Genomic DNA, 23058 nt, shown 5'->3' with positions numbered 1-23058 from the left:
TCTGTCTTTCTGCTAATATAATGTACGCGTAAAAGTAATGTCGGGAGTAAATAAAGCAAGACAGATGCGAACTCGAGGAACAACAAAGAAATAGGGCGAAAAGAAGCTGGATTTAATAATTTAACAACCATTACCTTTAGTGCTTACCAGCCGACACCGTGTCATTTTGTAAACATTCCCTTACGTCATTTTTCTCAGAAGTTTGGTATATGGGTTTGTACCTTGTTGCGTAACATCGTCCACTTGTTCTACCTGTAACCTTGGAACTTCTCTTCCTAATGTATCAAGTGGCAACACGCTTTCCTTGTGATATCTTGGCCACCAGCGTTCATCGTCTGTTATATTAGAACAACCTGAGATCACTATTTGAAACTACCTGAAGTAGGTTTCTACTTCCACCAGTGGTTACTTCTCAACACATTACATACAAGACGATACAGGTTTTAAGCTCATAACGAAGGAGACTATTACATCTAAACTGCGAAATCTGACTTCAGGATAGAGCGTTAAATCGTATATATCTGCTTCCGGGAGGGTTACCAGGACTCTCGCATTTTACGACGTCTCCCGTATTTTACCCACATATTCTCCTGTCTCTCGTACTTTTGCCAAGTTTCAAGGGTTTTTCCGTATTGTACCCATCTCATGTATTTGACATATTTGATAATGCATTCCCTCGTGGTTAATAAAGTTTTACTTATTTATTTATTTATTTATTTATTTATTTATTTATTTATTTATTTATTTATTTATTTATTTATTTATTTATTTATTTATTCATTTATTTATGTATGCGAAGATTTCCGTATCATTCAATGATTATCGTTCCCAAATCAACAATCATTATTTCCAGTGTATCATATCTGAATTATTTCTATTTCATGTTGGCAAGCTTGAAGCTTCCGTGGCGAAACTTTCGTCTTGGGCTTCGGTAGTGTGTAGACGTGCAGCTCGATCTAAGTTCAGTATGCAGTTTGTATTGTATTTAACTATGGGTAGGAAAAGTGACCGATGATCACTCGAAGACACCACCAAAGAAGAAGACTCACTATATGTGCCTGCGTCTGCCCCAAATGAAAAGAAACATATTTTTGGTTGGTATCAGTACAAAATAATAAGCATAAAGCTTTTTGTTCTTTATGCAGAACGGAAATCAGCATAGCACATGGAATGGGGAGAGGTGTGTCGCAGCATGCATCAACTACAGGTACAGTAGTAAAAATAAATCCTAGGCGTAGGCCTATATTAACATAGTGAAAGAATTTATGATAGACTGTAAGTTAAAACAAATTAGTAATATTAAGTCCTTAATATTTTCATGTCACATAAACGAAGAAAACGAGGTGCAAAAAGAAGCAGTAATATCTCCAAATTCTTAATACCGCCAGCACATCACTATTAAGTGACAAAACCATGCCTGCCGAAATAATTACAATCTACCACACCGCGAAGCGTAATTTAAGCTATAACAGCATGGACTGCAGAAATAAACTACTTAAAGAAAAATCCAGCGATTCTGATGTAGCCTGTAATGTGGCATATGGTCGTACAAAAGCGGAACTGATAGTAATGCAAGTGCTGGCCCCAAAGAGAGTAAAGGATTTTCTGAACATTCTTAGCGATCCATTTAAGTTACAAACATTCTTTTCAATAGCAACAGAAGCTTCAAATTGCAAAGACCGTAAAATGTTCCCCATTGTGATATTTTGAACCTTTAGAAGTAGTCAAAAATAAACTTTTGAATTCTTGAGTTTATTTCACCTTTGCTCTCATATTGGTTATATTATCATATCATATCGTTCCTTTATTTCCTTCTACAACACTACAGATTTCTCCATCAGCAACGCAGAGGAAATTTAAACAAAAAATAAAGATTAAAAATTGTACACGCGTCGAGTCCATAAGCATTGTAATTGAGCAGGGTCAACGCGTCATTCCCTCTCTTGGATCGCCCCCCCCCCCCACCACAACCTCCGTCCCAACCACCTCCCAGCGGATAACCTGAGTACACACATTGGACAGTTCTGCCACCACCGCCGCCGCAGGGCTCCCAGGGGCCCGCTAGTCCGCTGCCACCCGGGGGGCCTTCCCAGGGACCCGATCCTCCTCCCGCGGGAAATTTGAATTTGTAAACAAAGCCAGGTGCTTTTTTACAGCTGTCATCGACAATAACGCATCGCTAACCTCACTGCTGCCATCTTGACGGGCCTAAACCTCAGTGCTACCTACTAAACCATACTTGCGCGAGATTTGAATGGGTAAACAAAGCCACGTGCTTTTTGACAGCTGTCATCGACAACAACGCATCACTATCCTCAGTGCTGCCATCTTGACGGGAATAAACCTCAGTGGTGCCAACTTAACCTCACTAGAGCGAGATTTGAATCAGTAAACAAAGCCACGTGCTTTTTTGACAGCTGTTATCCTCCATCTTTAATCAAGAGAGCACCGTGCTGCCCTCTTTAGGTACATATCTTTGAAATGTGGTGGCGGATAATTTGAAAAATGTTTTTTGACAAGCTGCCAACTTTAATCAGCAGAGCACCGTACTGCTATCTTTATCGTAGTAGTGGGCAATTCCGCCAGCTGTCATTCGCCATTTTTAATCAACAGAACACCGTGCTGCTCTCTTTAGCTACATATCGTTGAAATATGGTGGCGGATAATTTGAAAAATGCTTTTTGACAGCAGCCATCTTTAATCAACAGAGCACCGTGCTGCCCTCTTTAGATACATACCTTTGAAATGTGGTGGCGGATAATTTGAAAAATTATTTTTGACAAGCTTCCATCTTTAATCCACAGAGCACCGTGCTGCCCCCTTTAGCTACTTACCTTTGAAACGCGGTGGCGGACTATTTGAAAAATTATATTTGACAAGCTGCCATCTTTAATCAAGAGAGCACCGCGCTGCTATCTTTACGGTTACTACCTTACACAAGTAGTAGCGGGTAATTTGAAAAAATCTATTTGACAAGCTGCCATTTTTAATCAACAGAGCACCGTGCTGCCCTCTTTAGCTACATACCTTTGAAATGTAGTGGCGGACAATATGAAAAATTATATTTGACAAGCTGGCATCTTTAATCAACAGAGCAACGTGCTGCCCTCTTTAGGTACATACCTTTGATATGTGGTGGCGAATAATTTGAAAAATTATTTTTGACAAGCTGCCATCTTTAATCAACAGAGCACCGTGCTGCTATCTTTATCGTAGTAGTGGTCAGTTTCTACGTATCAGCTGTCATCCGCCATCTTGCATTGCTAACCTTAGTGCTCCCTCTTTTGCTACTTACCTTTGAAATGTAGTAGTGGGCAATTTCGTCAGCTGTCATCCACCATCTTGCATCGCTAACATTAGTGCTGCACTCTTTAGGTACATACCTTTGAAATGTGGTGGCGGATAATTTGAAAAATTCTTTTTGACAGCAGCCATCGTTAATCAACTGAGCATCGTGGTGCTATACCTTTGAATTGTGGTGGCAGGCAATTCGACGTGACAGCTGTCATCCGCCATCTTGCATCGCTAACCTTAGTGCTGCCCTCTTTAGCTACTTACTTTTGAAATGTGGTGGCAGGCAATTCCACGTGACAGCTGTCATCCTCTATCTTGCATCGCAAACCTCAATGCTACCATCTTTAGCTACTTACCTTTGAAATGTGGTGGCGGATAATTTGAAAAATTATATTTGACAGCAGCCATCTTTAATCAACAGAGCACCGTGCTGCCATCTTTAGCTACTACTATCTTACATCGCTTACCTCGGTGCTGCTATCTTACTTACTTAGCTTTGAAATGTGGTGGCAGCAATTTCCACGTGATTTTTTGATAAGCTGTCATCTTTAATTAACAGAGCAAACAAAGCCACGTGCTTTTCTGACAGCTGTCATCCGCTATCTTATATCGCTTACCTCGGTGCTGCTATCTTTAAGTACTTACCTTTGAAATGTGGTGGCGGTTAATTTAAAATATTCCACGTGCTTTTTTGACAGCAGCCATATTTATTCAACAGAGTACCGTGCTGCTATCTTTACGGATACTACATCGCTAATTAGCACTTAGAGGTTACTACACAAGATGGCGGTGGCTGTTATAGCCTCCTCCTCTACCTCCTCTGTTAAGGCATAGCTTTATCGAACAAGTTTAAACATGCATCGGGATACCTAGAGTAAGCACGTGCTGCAGTGATGACGTCATTGTGCATGCTTATACTTGATCGTTTTCTTAAGAGTAAGTAGGTGTAAGGAATGCAATAAATACAACATTTTGAATGCGATCAAATATTTATTTACAATGCACTATAACAGTGTTCGTTTCGCTGCTGACAAGGTTGGTATGCTTCTTAACAACGTTTTGCAGTATGCTTCTTAAATGCCTCCTGCAACATTCAAATTAAACAAAATATTTAGAAATATATTATAATAAGTATGTTATGCTTTACAGAGAAGATTATACACTTCTTAAGTTGTTGTTATTCCTTTTCTGAATCATCATCATCATGAGGTACTAGAGAAAGTTCATTCATACACTGTGTACATTGTTCAATCCTCGGATTTGGTATATCCTAATCATCATCACCATTTTCTCCTCGATGCTTGTAATGTCGTTGACAAGTTCTGCATAAAGCTACTTCGATCGACATCTTACTGTGTAGAGGAAGGATGTCCCAAAAATCATGTACGTAAGAGGCAGCGTACGTAGATAAAAATCCTGGTGGTAAGTATTGAATAAGATGTTTTGGCATCGACGTTCTATGTTTATAGAACATCTTAATAGCCTCACTTACTCGTGTAAGACGAATAAGATGTTGTGTATGAGCATGCAAACAGCACCCACATTTACAGTTTTGTTCCATAGCGTACGATGTCGAAGCACAGACTAATGTTAATGATAAAGAGCTATCCTTATTTATAGTCTCGCAACAATATTCGTTAGCGGATGGTAAGTAACATCACTTATATGAATAATAAGACAATAGGCTGCTGTGACAGCAGGAATGTTTTCAGATGTTTCAAATTCTAAACGAATATCAACTGGAGATTCTTTTATAGATTCTTTAAGATAAGAGCAGTCTATAACTACAATCGGTGCTTTATTTTTAAATTCTTGAGATGTAAATAGCGGACGATCTTCTTTCTGATAATACGATGATTGAAATTTACAAAACATGTCATAGAGCATCCCAAACTTATTTTTCTCAAAGTTGATGTCTATGTTTTCGTAGGGATATGTTATTCCGTTGAGATATAGTCTAACGTGTCTTAATTTACAGTGATCAGAGTGACCTATCTTTTTCGTGATTACATTTACGATTAATTTGAAATCCAAAAATAATATACAAGGGCTTCTCAGTAAAACGTGATGTTTTAACAGCCCAGCTATGCTTGTTTGTAGGTGGGAACACAGAATATTCATGCAGTTCCCAACTTCGAAAACGTATAGGTAATGGTGTATCATTTTCTAAAATCTTGAGCAATCGAAGTTTTTCACTTTCAGATAAGGTTACATGAGGAATCCTCCACAGTATACGGTGAAGCGTAATTTTCGATTCCACTGGTGTTTCTGCTGCTTTAAGAGAATTGTAATCACTTCGATCACGGATTAGAATAAGCTCTTGTTTTGCGTTGATTATAATACGTGTAAAGTCTTCTGCGAAGCCAAAAATATGTTTCAGTGATAACATACCCGTAAAAGTTCCATCCTCATTAATAATCCAGTTGTTAGTAGCTTTTGGACACCATCCTGCCATCCGCAAAAGATTACTTTCTTCATCACAGAAAGAAGGGTAGAGTTTCATTGCACTTGTAATACCAACATTCTTCGTTCGATCTATTTCAACATTATATACTTCATATCATGCTTCAGAAAAGAGAAAAGCTAGAGCATGGTTCTTTAGTTGTGATGTGCTTGGTCTACTTCCATCCGACTTTTCTAGTCGTCCTTCAATATAGAGGTAGCATTCGTGTGGTAAGGTGTATACATCTTGCTGATTAATAATAAAATGAATTTCATCATTGTTATTTAATCCAAACGTAAGAGGTTGATAGGAATGAAGCTCACTTCGTACTACACCTTCACGAGTTTCTACTGTATTCGTAATGTCTAGCATTTCTTCCATTCTGTTGTAGTAGCGTATATCCTATATCTTAGAGTATTTGCTTATGGGTATCTGTTCACTCGATGAGTCTCTGCACACATGTAGTATGTCTTCGGAATGTACACCGTGTTTTATAGATGTTTTTCATACTGGTTTGATATGAAGTTTGTAAGCTACGTGCGCGTGCCGATCTAAATGAATAAGCTGATTATGTTTATTTACAAGTCTAAGAGTAATGTTGCTAATGTGTTTTACAGACACAGGATGATAAAGAGCTACTGCTGGTTTCTCACAAATAGTATATCCACGTTCCTCTGTAACAATAAAGTCGCACAGGACGTGCGAAGTTTGTAGATTACTATTCAAGTCTGTAATAATATTACAAGTAATGTTCACATGATAATCATCGAAGAGTGTTATAGGTTGATCAGACTCGTAACGTTCGTTCGGTAGGAGCTCCCTTGATGAAAATCCAATCAATGGTCCAATCGAATCAGGTTGTGATTTGAAGTCAATCTTAAGCGATGATTCAATAACACATTTATGTGTAATGTTGCTTATAGTGATTGAGAACTTGTAATTATGATTACTATCTTCTCCAAACTGTTCAATTAACGTACTTTCAATATAGTCATGGATATCGCCTAATGAATAACTACCTGAGGGTAGCGTTAGCACATGCTCATCGTAATAGAACTTGTTTACACCATCACGCACATTATAGATTTTATTGTAGCTTTCAAACGATACTAGTCGTAGACTATGCGGCTGATACCCAAGTTCGATTGGCGGATTAAAATAGACGGTTTTTCAGGTCCTTCTCCACGTACAGCAAACGTTCTTTCACTGTTAGTCATCACGTAGACACTAATGCTCTTTCTCTACTGTTTGGGTTTGATATAAGAACATAAGACATAATCGTCCGCACATGCGTGTATTAAAGTTTTGCACACGGTTTTTATTGTAAACAATGTCTGCACTGCTTCCGAAATAACGTATGCAATTTGGAGAAATTCTCGCTCTTGCTGCGCGTAATGCCTTAGTAATAGCTACACGAGGATTGTATTCCCCTCGGATAGATTTTTGCGCAGCCTTTATAACATCTTTCCATCCAACAGTTTTTGCTTTCTTCTTCTTCATGTCGTTTGGATATCGTTGTTTCACCATGCTGTACACGACTTTACTGGTCAAGAGCAAATCATAAACTAACCGTTACCTCTTGTTTCGTTTAATATATATATTACTATTACCTACTTTATGATTCAGTTATCATGAAGATTATAAAGCAGCAAGACACACTACCTGTTACCGACATTGTACCACATCTCTTACCCAGTTCTAGTACAACTACAAGAAAACGTCTTGGAACGTTGTTTTCTTTTACTGTTCGATGTATTATATCAGGCCCATCGGGATGCGGGAAAACAAATCCTTTACTTACACTTATTACTTCTCTAAATGATATACGCTTCGAGAATATTTACGTTTTTGCAAAGTCACTCTATCAACCGCTATATACTATTGTACAAACTGTAATGCACGATCTAGTGAAAGATGGAATAAGATATTTTAAATTTAATTCGCATGAGCAAGTACCATCACCAGACGATGTGCTTCCTAATTCTCTTATGATCTTTGATAATGTCGCAACAGAACAGCAAAACGTTATTCGTGCATTCTTTAGTATGGGATGGCATAAATATGTTGATTGCATCTATTTGTGTCAAACCTATTCTCGTGTGCCTAAGCATTTGATACGCGACAACGCAAATGTTATTGTGCTTTTTCGGCAAGATGAGCGCAACATGCGACATGTGTATAACGATCATGTTAACACTGATATGACATTCGAACACTTTAAACGTATGTGTGCTAAATGTTGGTCATTACACCGTTACAGCTTTTTAGTTATTGATAAAGAAAGTGATGTTCAGCATGGACGATATCGCATGGGTTTCGATCATTTTATATGCATTAACACAGAATTACAGTAACTACTTGATTAAAAACCATCATCATGTTAACATCTAGCAAGCAGATTACAAAACATATCATCCAAGCTCGAAACAATATTCGACGGAAATTTAAAGAGCTTAAACGTATTCAAGCAGACACGGATTTATTTTTAAAAACACAACTAAGTACACCACTCAAAGAAGTTTTTGATTCTACTTCATTACCGCAGTCTACTTCAAGTTTTGCTTCTATGCAAACATCATATAATAAAGCAAAGCATGAAGAAAAAGAAAAGCATGAACAAAATGAGGAAGAGAAGAAGCAAAATGTAGATCAAGAAGAGGAAGACGAGGATAAGGAAGAAGAACTTAATGACACATCACCATCTAAGCGTGTTGAGTTTGTAACTACATATGTTATTGCTGAAACACATACTACATCGACGCAAGATCTACCATCTTTGTCTGAGGTTATGATAACACCAGAGTATCGCAATCAGTTTACAACTTTTATTCACGATACCTATGGATCTCTCTTTGCACCTTGTATGGAAAAACTTTTTACAGGACAAACTGACACTACCTGCGGTATTCGCTACGAAGATGAAGGAAATTCAAATGTTAAGATTAATAACAACAAACTTATTGTAAAAGGCGTTACTTATAAACCTACGAAAGGACTCTTAGAACTTCTTTTCTCACGAATACCTGACAAGGATATAATTTTCAAGATGATCTTAAAAAATATAGCCCGATTAGGAAACATATTCCAATCTTGACAGTCTTTGAAATCACTCATAAAGATCAATTGCCAATACAACCAAGGAAGAAAATATCCAGGAAATTAGATCCAGAGAAACTAAGACATATCGGTGATGAAATAGATAAAGCAAGGCTATTAGTTCAACGACATGAACTAACTGAAGCAGTGGAAATGTGTACAGGAACCCTTCAATCATGCCAAACTCACACGAAAGTAAGGAAATCTCAACCATGGTTCAATAAAGACTGTTACAATGAACGGAGAAAGACCCTCCTGGCACTACATCGAGCGAAGAACACATCGAACCCAAGTCACCTGGCCCAATACGCCGAACAAAGAAGGAAATATAAATCACTAATCAAGAAACCAAGAACGGAGTACATTGAGGAAGACGCTAGGAGACGTGCTACAAACGCCCAAAATGGCCCATTCCTAGTGCTTAGGAAACCAAAAACTTCAGTAACAAATAATATCTCAATGGAGTCATGGGAAAAACATCAAAAGCGTTCTCAACCTCCAACACCGATCAACATCTTGTGAATTAACTCCAGTAACAATGACAGGAAATCACATCCCCATAACGAGGCAGGATATATATAATACAATAACAGCAGCATAAAATGGAAAGGCCCCCGGCCCAGACAGCATCTGCACAGAACACCTGAAAGAATCTCTACCTGTCATGCTAGACTACTGGGTAGAACTATTCAACACATGCATGCACATTGGGGAAATTTCAGAGCAATGGAGATTGTCAACAATCAAAATGATATTTAAGAAAGGAGAAACTGACAATCCTGATTCATATCGAGGTATAGCCCTCGAAAATACATCATTCAAAATCTTCATGAAAATCTTAACAATCAGGCTTGCAGAAGAAATAGACTCCCAGATACCAGAAAATAAATTCGGCTTCCGAAAGGGAAGAAGTACACTACATGTCGTAAAATATCTAATAGAACAAGTCCAAGATACATTGAGGCATCCAGGAAAGAAATATTTTGTAGTCTTCGTAGACTATCGGAAGGCTTTTGACCTTGTTGATAGAGCAACACTCGTCCGGAAAATCAATTACCTAATAGGGGTTAAACATCCGATAGCAATCATAATCTCGAATATCCTCAAATATAACTATGTCCAAATATCAGACATCATTACCCTATCCTAAAACGTAACCCAAACAAACGTAGTCCTACAAGGTGACCCAATCAGCCCAATTGTATTCAACATCATGACAGCAGACTTCACAGAAATAATCTCAGATAGCTCAGCATTGCTTATACTTTACGCAGATGATATGGCAATAGGCTCAGAAAACATAGAAGAGCTCCAAGTGGTCCTGAATAGGCTCACATCATGGGCAGAAAGGAACGGTTTGCAAATAAACCATAACAAAACTAAACAAATGACCTTTAGGAAAGGAGGAAAACATGCACCTAAAAATACAATAACCATGCACAGCAAACCTCTAGACGTAGTAGCGAAATTCGAGTACCTTGGAGTCACCCTCCAAACTACTCTAACATCCTACAATATCCACATCAAAGAAAGAGCAGCCGCACCAATAAAAGCCACCTACAACATTCAACAACCTCAACAAATATCATTGGGTACAGCAATGCTACTGTTCAGGACAGCCATATCACCAATAGCAACCTGTGGGATTAGCATCATCTGGGAAAAGCTCACAATCAGCGATCTGATGACAATAGAAAAAGTCAAGGCCCGATATCTCAAGAGAATTCTGGCCATTGGGAAGTCAGCCCCTTCAAGGTTAACATATGTTCTAACCAAAGAGGACTACTACATTGACAATATCAAAACACAGTTTTGTCTACCAAACACCAAGCCCTACGAGAATGCACGCCAAACTTTAAACGAGAAACGAAATGCTATTTGGTCCGACTTCTATTCCACGGACGCCATAATGACGGAAGAGTGGAAGCAAGCAAATTACGAGCTACGGCACGTAATTACACGTTACGCCACTCATGGATTTCACCACAGATTCTGCCAAACAAAAAACTTCCACCAGCCGAACGAAGACTGTATATGTAACCTGTGCAACGACCGTTGTGAAAGATACCATGCACAAAACTGCAAAATGAGGACAACCTCAATAATAAGAATGGCATTAGCATAGTTGACCATCTGTACAAAAACTGTTTTTGCACATTGAGCGCTTTTCATTTAATAATAAAACTTTACGATGTCCTTTTCAACTGCGTTACACTTAGTATCTGTTAGAAATGACATGATGTCCTTACTCTACAAATGTTTCCTTTACACTAAGGTTATTTCGACACTGAAGTTTACATATGTTGTTCACTTCCCGGCATGCACTGCAACACAACCAATCAAAGAGTGTGCATACATGTTGTAAATACTGTTTACTTGTTTCTCTACTATGCTCCTTCGGAAGAGTCTTAAATGATGGACACCCCAAATCATGCATGTCGATAATTTCACACGATGATGGTAGATCATCACGCAACTATTCTTTCTTTTCACAACCCTTTAAAAAAACAGGATCTGCTCTTAACAAATGTGCGTTCATCATTACAGATAGAAAACGATAAGGTATTCCTTTTTCTTCCCACTTCAAACCTAAATTAGTTTCGATCCATTGCAAACAATAAGGGAAAGGTGGGCTAAATACTAAACTAACACGTTTTGGTGCCCACAACACACTGCAATCTAACACAGACACCTCTTTAAACACTAATTTGTCTCCGTTTACTTCAAAGCCTTGTACATCAAATATTAATGTTTTCGTCATGCTTGCACTCCACTCTCTATCACTGTATCTCAAAGACTAAAGCTTTTAGTAAACGAACAGGTTTAAGCATGCACACCTATAATAACGTCATCGGTGCAGCTCATGCACACTCTTGCTTTCATGATGCATACTTATTGCATTCCTTACACATACTTACTCTTAAGGAAACGATCAAGTCTATACATGCACAATGACGTCATCACTGCAGCACGTGCTTACTCAAGCTATCCCGATGCATGTTTAAACTTGTTCGATAAATCTATGCCTTAACAGAGGAGGTAGAGGAGGAGGCTATAACAGCCACCGCTATCTTGTGTAGTAGCCTCTAAGTGCTAATTAGCGATGTAGTATCCGTAAAGATAGCAGCACGGTACTCTGTTGAATAAAGATGGCTTCTGTCAAAAAAAGCACGTGGAATACTTGAAATTATCCGCCACCACATTTCAAAGGTAAGTACATAAAGATAGCAGCACCGAGGTAAGCAATGTAAGATAGCGGATGACAGCTGTCAGAAAAGCACGTGGCTTTGTTTGCACTGTTAATTAAAGATGACAGCTTGTCAAAAATCACGTGGAAATTGCCGCCACCACATTTCAAAGGTAAGTAGCTAAAGATAGCAGCACCGAGGTAAGCGATGTAAGATAGTAGTAGCTAAAGATGGCAGCACGGTGCTCTGTTGATTAAAGATGGCTGCTGTCAAATAGAAATTTCAAATTATCCGCCACCACATTTCAAAGGAAAGTTGCTAAAGATGGTAGCACTGATGTTTGCGATGCAAGATAGAGGATGACAGCTGTCACGTGGAATTGCCTGCCACCACATTTCAAAAGTAAGTAGCTAAAGAGGGCAGCACTAAGGTTAGCGATGCAAGATGGCGGATGACAGCTGTCACGTCGAATTGCCTACCACCACATTTCAAAGGTATAGCACCACTATGCCCTGTGGATTAAAGATGGCTGCTGTCAAAAAGAATTTTTCAAATTATCCGCCACCACATTTCAAAGGTATGTATCTAAAGAGTGCAGCACTAATGTTAGCGATGCAAGATGGTGGATGACAGCTGACGGAATTGCCCACTACTACATTTCAAAGGTAAGTAGGTAAAGAGGGCAGCACTACGGTTAGCGATGCAAGATGGCGGATGACAGCTGTTACGTAGAAACTGACCACTACTACGATAAAGATAGCAGCACGGTGCTCTGTTGATTAAAGATGGCAGCTTGTCAAAAATAATTTTTCAAATTATCCGCCACCACATTTCAAAGGTATGTACCTAAAGAGGGCAGCACGTTGCTCTGTTGATTAAAGATGACAGCTTGTCAAATAGAATTTTTCAAATTGTCCGCCACTACACTTCAAAGGTATGTAGCTAAAGAGGGCAGCACGGTGCTCTGTTGATTAAAGATGACAGCTTGTCAAATAGAATTTTTCAAATTATCCGCCACAACTTTTCAAAGGTATGTACCTAAAGAGAGCAGCACAGTGCTCTCTTGATTAAAGATGGAAGATGACAGCTGTCAAAAAAGCACATGGCTTTGTTTACTGATTCAAATCTCGCGCTAGTGAGGTTAAGTTGGCACCACTGATGTTTAGGCCCGTCAAGATGGCAGCACTGAGGTTAGCGATGCGTTGTTGTCGAAGACAGCTCTCAAAAAGCACGTGGCTGTCATAACAGCAAGTGGCTTTGTTTACCCATTCAAATCTCGCGCTAGTAAAATTTAGTTGGCAGCACTGAGGTTTAGGCCCGTCAAGATGGCAGCACTGAGGTTAGCGATGCGTTGTTGTCGATGACAGCTGTCAAAAAGCACGTGGCTTTGTTTACAAATTCAAATTTCCCGTGGGAGGAGGAGCGGGCCCCTGGGAAGGCCCCCCCGGGTGGCGGCGGAGGAGCGGGCTCCTGGGAGCCTTGCGGCGGCGGTGGCAGAACTGTCCAATATATCTACTAGTCTGTTGTTAGGTGAGGGGCCACTTCACCATTGACTCCCTTCCTTTCCTCTCTTTCCCCTCATGGAAATTAATAGGAAATTCGATCTAAGTATCATACAAACTTTCAGTGCAGTAAGAGCTCTTCTTGATAAAATATGCCAAAGATGAATGATAAATATTTTGGAAGTGCGACACATAATGTTTTGACTATGTTAGATAGTATCATTAAGAGAGTGACAGAAAATAATTTAATTGAATTCTATAACACTTCGCAGTCTTACTTAAATATGCACTTCAATATTGCACAAAATATGGCTATTAATAATTGTCTTCTTCTTTGCCTTAACAAAGAAACAGTGGATTACAGGGTATTTTGAACATGTTTGAATTTGAGCTAAATGAAGATTAAATGTATGATGAATTCTGTAAATTTTGAATTGTAAAGTTAGTCCTGTTGGTAATGTTTGCCAGAAATAGGCGGCTGCTTTTTGTGTATGTAAGAACAAAGGAATTAATGTGTCAAATTTGAAAAAATATCATGCGTTGTGTTTTGTAATGAGCATTCCAGCATCCAATGCCCATACTGAAAGTGTTTTTCCATCGATGGCTAACAAATAGACTGGTGTAAGAAACAGAAGTTCTGTTGAACTTATTAAGGCTGAATTACAAATCATTACAACTTTCAACTTTTTTTTAGAGAGTTTTTAAAACATGTAAAAGATGTCAAAATTTTGAATGAGTGCAAAGCAAATTGTAAATATGAATAGAGCTATGATCCTAGGAAAGTTGTTGTAATTAAATAGTTTTAAGTTCCATGTATAACGACGGATTCTCGTTGATTTTTAACCTGCTTTTTTAAAAGGAGTTTCAATATGTAAACGTTTCGGGTAACACTCATTATAAGCTGCGCACCACTCGGTAAGTACTGGCATGCAGTGGCGAGGGTGGAGGATATACCGAGGTTTAGCCAATGTTTCTGGAAGAATAAAAAGCAAGTGGTAAGTGCTATGATATTTATTTTTCATTATTTTTGTGTACAGTTGTATATAATGGCCTCCTAAAGGTAAAACGTGTCAATAATGCTACGATGGGACAATTTTAGCCATCATTTGCAAAATCTCCCGTATTTTTAGTTTGAAAACCTGGCTACCATAGTTCCCGGTCACAACCCCGATGTCACCGTAGAGCAAACGTTTAACGTGCATGGCCTCCAAACTATGCTGCTGGTTATGTTCCTTGGGGAAGAGGCCTGCTGTAATGAGCCCGGTCACGAGCAAGCAGTGACCGAGAAGTGAATTGGAGCCTAATGAATTGGAATCGCACCTAGTTAAAGCAGAGAAGCTGAAGAGCTCTGGTAAATAAGAAGAAAATTAGAAAGTAATATTGGTACACACTCATCGCGAAAATAAGGCGGAATATCATTTGTATCTGGTATTCAAAACGCGTCATATAACACACTTGTACAATGAAAAGTGACCATTGCCATAACTCCTCTTGAAAATTAATTACTAGAAGTTGAATATGCGCCTCACAAGCTTTGTAACATTATGCGGAAGTACAAGTTGTGCAAATCTTAAGTGGAATTTATTTTGGAAGAGATGTGTTCATTCCCTATAAGATCGAATGCATACGTATTTAACCAAGGCGCAAGTGTCTGCTACCCGCACAACGGTTCTGCAGTGGCGTTTGCATAAATGTTAGCGATCTGAAGTATCAGAACCCCTGAAAGTTATGCAACTCACGGACAAAACAGTAGAGAGGCTAGATCAGAGGTGTTCACGCTGGGCATTCCGTACCGTGGGCGCCCAGCATTGAAAGTGGGCGGCAGACGATGAGCATATCAACTCACCGACATAATTGTAGAGCGGCTAGAGCGGAGGTGCTCGCGCTGGGCATTCCGTCCCGCGGGCGCCCAGCACTTCTGGAAACATGAATATTGCGGCAAATGTCATCTCTGAAACCAGGGAAACATCACATTTACCTGGACCATCACATATATCAACGTCCGAACTAAAGGTATCACGTTTTCCAACCAAACGAAGACGTGATACTTTTGAACAAGATATCCTCACTGTCCTCAAAGAAAATGCACGTCAGCCCACACCACAAACGCCTGATCCGGATGAAATGTTCCTTATGTCTCAACTTCCACTAATTAAGCAGCTGAAACCCTCCGATAAAATGCATTTCCAAGTAAAATTTATTCAACTTCTGCAGTCCTTCACAACATATTCTGAACCTCAAACGCCTAGCTCCATCTACGACACATCTACAGCCGAATCCCACCCTTGACCTCATACGCCTAGCTCCATCTACGACATATCTACAACCGAATCCCACCCTTCACCTACTTCAGCAGTCGACATTGAGCATCCTTCACCTCTCAACCAAATCAGCATACCATCTTCCGTAGAGATATCCGATGAGGACTCAATAATATCGTTCTTTCAATTGTAAGACAAAGACTCCCAACTAGTCATAAATAAACAAAAAAAACCAGTATGTTTGTAATGTAGCATTACCTATCATTTGTAAATTAATTTGAATTTGAAAATAATAAAAACTTACCTTAATGTCAATGCGAGTTTTTCTTCCTCAGGAATACATTCCCGCAGCCTTGTGTTTCTTTCGCTGATAGCATTTTTCAACAAACAGAAAATCAGTTCAAATGAGGTCACGGACATTCTGTAATACTCAAAAAATGTATCGTGGATTTCTTTTAGTTTATTGTGTAGGAGCACAAATTATCCACTTGATGACCTGTCGCTTAATATAGGATGGATCCAATATTTCCTTTGACGCCGACGACGACGAAGAACAACCAACGCAGCACATAACGCAACAACGGAGTTATTATTTAAAAATGGAATGCCTTCCATATGCACAGCAATGGGGATGTTTGGCTACGCACAATATACAACACACTAATAAAATCACGCCATACAAACACGCAAGTGTGGCCACCTGTCTTCGTCAAGCTGCGTGACAAACACGCAGAAATCCAGCGTGAACAAACCGCAAGTGTGGCCACCCTCCTCTCAGGTCATCCAGCTGCGTGAAAAACACGCATTCCCGCTGCGGGAAAACACGCAAGTGTGGCCGTAGCCTAAGTAAGCGGCAGGTGATGGGCGCAGCGTATGCTATTCAACCACAGTGACGTGGCTACTTCGCAGGCTCAACGGGCGCCCAGCTGAGCACCTCTGAGCCTTGTTCAAATAAGCTTACATTCTAACGTATCAGTGTTTCAAACGCCTTTCCCTACTCATGAGAACAGTGTCCCCACTGTGGCCACACTCCCTTCGAAAGGCGCATACTGTCCGCACGGCAAGAAAACCTAAAAACGTACACCAATCGTCTTGTCACTAGCTCCTAAGTAGACAGGTGGCCGGCTCCATGACTAAATGGTTAGCGTGCTGGCCTTTGGTCCAGAGGGTCCCGGGTTCGATTCCCGGCCGGGTCGAGGATTTTAACCTTAATTGGTTAATTCCAATGGCTGGGTGTGTGTGACGTATTCAGCATTAGAAATCATCCTAGGTAGGGCCCTCATCTTCACAGACATGCAGGTCGCCTAATAGGCCGTCTGCGAGAAAAAGACCCGCACCAGACCTCTCCGGAGGCCATACGCCATTATTATTAAGTAGACAGGTGGGCAGACTTGTGAATCGCACGAGCACGTCGTTCGCGAGAAAGGAACAACCGATGTTTGCGATGCATGTGGTGACCTATGGTACTAATGTTGTGCGGTGCAAGGTGAAGTTTTGCGAACGTTTCTTCTGTGAAGCAAGTCTTGTAAGTCGTTTACACTTGAAGAATGTTTAGGTCCAAGTTCATAAGTACTTCAGTACGTAAATTACGAGGCGTGTTTTTTAAGTAAGTGCCGTTTTCATATAGAAAGAAAGTGATGAAATATTTTAAACAATTCTTTTTTACATGTAAGCCTGTACCTTCAACTACTTCTCAACGTAAATTCCAGGCATATTAAGGCACTTGCCATATCGTGAAGCCAGTTTCTGAATTCCATCCGCATAGTAATTTGCCGCCTGATGTGTCAGCCACAGCCGCGCCGTCCTTTTTAGGCCATCATCATCGTCGTCGTGGCGTTGACTTCCTAAATGCATTTTGAGGCGCAGGAATAAGTGGTAGTCACTAGACACTGGGTCACTACTATTCTGAGGATGATCAAATTGTCCCCAACCAAATGAAGCGAGGAGGTCTCCGGTTCGATTAGCCGTGTGAGGTCGCACATTGTCATGAAGCAAAAGAATCCCCCTTGTGAGCATGACAAGCCGTTTGTTTTGGATTGCGTGAACACAACTTCCGATAATCTAAGCATCCTGACTTAATTTCATAAACAACACTCCTTGAAATTTCAGACGAAATCTTAAAGCAGGGTCAGCCAACTGCGTGTACGCGTGATGTCAGGTAACACGTCACACACTCTGTTCGGGCAGCGAAACGAAGTACTTAGTACGGTAACTGAGAAGTGAAGGCTAGAGGGGCGAGGGGAAACACAACGTCATTCGTAGGGGGAGGTCCAAGTACTGCAGGTACAATGAGGTATGTGTAGTACATATTTCTCTCTAAATATTTTATTGTAACGTAACTTAAGAGTTATAAAGCAAGTTTATTTCTACATACACAAACTAAAATTGTTTTCTATCGGTGCATCTTCGGAACCAATATTGAACAAAAAATTGCTGTATTTTACAATATCATGCACTGTAAAAAGAGTACTAATCGTAAGAAACAGTACAGTTTTACATGAAAAATAGTACAAAGGGTAATCTGTAAACTCAAAACATATGTTTTACCTCATGATGTCGATACTCAGTTGCCACTCGTGGGTTTCCTTGATTTCTGTAGTCTTTTTTCGTTGACTAGTTTTTCGGTATTAGGAGTTAATGTTTGAGAAACACTAAGTTTAAGAGCACACTTCAAATTGCGATCTGACAGCTGACTTATCTGTTTAGGTTTAGTTGTTTTTAAAATAGAAAAGAGTCGTTCACAGGCATACGTAGAACCGAAAATACTCAACATTCTTGCTGCAAACCTATGCAATCGGGGAAACCTTTTTTGTGAAAAATTTCTAGAAAAGTCACACAAATCCTTCTTATTTACAAATTTATCTCTTAGTTCTCTATCACACTGTAAATCTATTAACTCTAATTGTAGGTCTGGATCAACGTTATCTGCAACAACTGAATATGGCGTGGTTAAAAGTTGAAAATCAGTTTCCAGACACTCCAAATTGTTAAATCTAGAATCAAATTCCAAATAAAGTTTTTTTTATGATTTTGATATACCTATCAATATCGTCAGCCGTAGCACATTCAAACACTGTAAGCAGTTTTTGAAAATGTGGAATAGTTCTGTTCATGAACTGACGCTCCCACAGACACAGTTTTAATTTGAACGATTTCGCTCTATCGAACATTTCTGTAATTATTAAACATTCAGAAAATTCAGAATGTTCAAATGACCTGTTAAATCTGCAAGAAATGCGAGGTCACAAATCCACCTGCGATCTTGTAGTTCGGGGACTGGCAAATTTTGTTGCTCCATAATGTAGCTACATCTTGTCGTAGTTGAAAAACCGCATCGAGTACTTTGCCTCGACTAAACCAGCGAACAGCACAATGATAAGGCAAATCACCAAGTTCACTGTCACTTTCTGCTAGGAATTCCTTGAATTGCCGATGACGTAAGGCCCTTGATCTTATCAGGTTAGTAATTCTAAACCACTGCGGTCATTACATTGTTCAATTCAATGCTTTTCGCACATAGATTTTCAAATGTATGATACAGTGAATTGGAACAAGTGTGTGAGCTATATTCAGAGTCTTCATTTTTTGTATTATGAGCCCAACTATTCCAGAATTGCGTCCTACCATAGAAGGTGCACCATCTGTTGCTATTGAAACTAGTTTGTTCCATGGCAAGGAAGCATTTTCAACAAAACTTACAATGCAGTTGAAAATGTCGATGCCTTTCGTCGTATTCTTCATAGGCACTAAATCCAGTAGTTCCTCCCAAACTGTAAGATTTTCGTCAACTCCTTATATGAAAACGGCTAGTTGGGTCGTGTCAGAAATATCTGTGCTCTCGTCAATTGCTAAGGAGTATGCCCGAAAGCGTTTTGTCAGTTCTATTAATTGTAGGTGGACATCATCAGATAGGTCTTGAATTCTTCTCGACAATGTGTGCGCGCACAAGCCGGTAGCTTCGAACTCTTCAATGATATTTGGACAAAACTCCTCACCTGCTAGAATTAAACATTCCTTTACGAATTCAACATCACTGAACGGTTTAAGTTTCTTTGCAATTAAATACGAAATTTTATAACTCAGTCGAACTGCTGACTCACTGATCGAATGCTCGACAGGGTTATTTAATTTACCTTTTAGTTCTGTAATTACACGTACCCTTTCCTCGCCTTGATACCAATCATAATCTGCAGCGTGACACAAACTGTAGTGGCGTTGTAAATTATATCATTTTACATACTGTAGCTCTTTTCTACAAACTAAATAGTTAGCTGTAGCATTCCTATCATTTTCAACAAATAAATATATATCTGCCCATAAAGATAAAAAGATCGGAGGGGTAGGTAGCTTGTCGCACCATGATGTGCCCGGTTCATCCATACTTATGTACTGTACTGAACCACAACCACCACCACCACCACTATGTATGGCACTGAACGCGTTTACTACAAAGCGAAGCTGTCTCTTCGTCTCATTCTACGACAGTGCCTCCCTACCTTCTGCGCTCATACGTCACATGGGCTCTCCGATGTCACACGGGCCCTCTTACACCACACGCCAGCCAGACCCTGTCTTAAAGTATCTATTTTCTCGAACTTTTGCATCAACATTTGCACCAAGTCTTCAGTACTGACAGACGGTCGCCCACTACGCTTCTCTTCGTGGACATAAGTACGGCCTTCTTTAAACACTCTAACCTATTTTCTTACCATTTCTTTGCTCATAGTGTGTTCTCCATGCACTTCACTAATCTGCCGATAAATTTCAACAGCTTTCACGCCTTTTCCATTTAAAATCGAATCACAGCGCGTACTTCACACTCGGCGGGACCGTTAATTGTTAGAGGCATTTTAATACGCACAAACAAACGTAAATATGGGCGAATGCTTCCATAATGGCGTTTGTGACCAGCCTACAGCTGTACGTACTGAGCGCGCATGCTCTGAACGACGATCGAAGCGCTGCAGCGGCCATATTTAGAAACGGTACTTACTTTAAAAACATGCTTCGTACATAATCAGAGTTTCAGTTTCCTTGCACTATGCACTCTCGACATCAGAGTAAGTATGTCAGCTGTACTGCACTATCCTTGGGAGGGTAACCAAAACCAATGTTAAACGTCTTCTGTGGCTTTCGTATGGCATCGACATGATATTGGGATGCATTTCCAAGTGCACTACTTAAGTCATAGGCTCTCTGGCAAGTGTACTCTTTACGAGTCGAGGAGACTGTAGTGGCTCTGTCTTCCCTTAACGGACTGCAGCGTTGAGCTGAATGATTTCTGAGATGATTTGAGCCCTTCAACCACTGGGTTCTGCAACATAAACGTGGTGGCAATCCCTATTCTTACGTTGACATTTCACATTCTTAAAGTGGCAGCTTAGAAACAGATGAAAATAGTCATTGGTGCCAACCCACAAATAGGTATAATTCTCTACTAGTGCTTATACATTCCAAGTCCATAGGTGGCATTCAAATTTAACAGTACTGACGTCTCTTAATCAAGTAAAAATTTAAGGCATTTCATAAAGTGCTGCCTGTCTCCGAAAGACTACGCTGTCTTCAAGCGTTAGAAGTGTTGCCTATCACTAGGGAGATGCAGTACTACTGTTACAGACCTCCCTTTCCTAAGGTTTACAAAACTACAATGCCGGTAGAAATCTTTACCCTCAAGGTACCCTAATATACCGGCCCTACGGTATAATGAGAGATGGTGAGTAGTTTCATCGGTCACAACCAAGACCATGACATCAGACAGCATAAGAGGTAGCATGATGAAGTAGAGTCCCCGAGCAGTACTCATTACTCAGTGATCCTGAGAACAGGATGGCACGACAAATCCACGGCAGAGAAACTACTCCTAACCAGGCTCAGCGAGGAGTAGATCGACCAGTAGCGTGATGAAATGCACCATTTTAACAGGGCAAATAAGTCATAGCATCATTCAGGGTCAAAAAATGTTTTTTTTTTACTTTATTTTCATAAAGTTGAACATGGCTGAAGTAAAATTTAAGTGAAGCACACTTTAAGGTAGTACCATAAACATTTGAAATAGGACGGCTGTGGAAGCAGAACAGAACATACGTGAATTCGTGCAATGTACAATTGCAATAATATAAATACATGGAATACTGGAAAAATCTTACAATTAAATTAAAATGGGTGCACCCTGACTAATTCACTGGAGAAACTGTCGTCAGCTGACTAAATGTTACACAAAATACAACGGTGAAAAATGCTAATTTAAAATACCCTCCTAGCATACTTACAAAGAGTCCATACTTAAACTACAATCACAGCCATGCTTGACTAAAAACACTTAAAATCAACCTTACATCTACTAAAATACACAGACTAAATCAAGAAAGGCAAAACAAAGTACAGTAGGTTTCCAAGAAGCAAAATGCACCAAATGGCATCAGAAATAATTAAGCAACAAGATCCGTTAATCGGACCTGCTTTGAGACAGGTGAACTCTAAAATTCTTCTGAGACTCTGGGTTGCTAACCAACAGAGTAACCGGAGTGAGAAAAACTGCAATTGAACAAGGGCCACGGAATCTGTGAGCAAGCATACCAGGCGCCCAAAATTTCTTAACAAACACCTTGTCTCCAACTGACAGGTTAGTGGGTCGGCGTCAATGATCGTATCTTTCTTTCACTCTTCTCTGAGAGTCCCTAAGGTCATCCCTACCACTTTTTCCATAGCTCCCAGGTATTATCCGGATCTACTGCCTATGGTAATAGATCGTTGATCGACAACAGGTTGAAGAGTGGCAACCTCAGGACAAAACTGAACATGAGGGACATCGGAGAAAGTATGTGAGATTCGTGGACAGCACAGTTAACTGCGAAAGACAGACAATGCAACGATGTATCCCTGAGGGTATGGTCATCATGATGAAAGGCAATAAGGGCTGGTCTAAGATTGCGATTAACGCGCTCCACGTAAAGATGTGAATCCAGGTAGGGATTGCGGATCGTGTTACAAAGCTGCCCAATTATATGGTCTACGGACGTAATAACTTCTCAACACATCCCAACATTGAGCTGCAAGGGCATTCTAAGAATCTACCTTTGGCAGTAAGAAAAGCAGGTTAATCACCTTTCTCCACAAGCCTTCAAGCACAAACATGTACGGGACTTTAAAAAAAAATTTAACTCCTTAACTGGAAGCTGACATATGCTTTTATTAATATTTCAGTTAACAACAAGTTTTAAATTTCCCATGAGAAGTTATCAAGACTAATACGAGAGCATTTATTGTGCATACTT

Source organism: Anabrus simplex, chromosome 2 (genome assembly GCF_040414725.1).
Source record: "Anabrus simplex isolate iqAnaSimp1 chromosome 2, ASM4041472v1, whole genome shotgun sequence".
In the NCBI taxonomy this organism is placed as follows: domain Eukaryota; kingdom Metazoa; phylum Arthropoda; class Insecta; order Orthoptera; family Tettigoniidae; genus Anabrus; species Anabrus simplex.
This window is presented reverse-complemented; position numbering follows the sequence as displayed.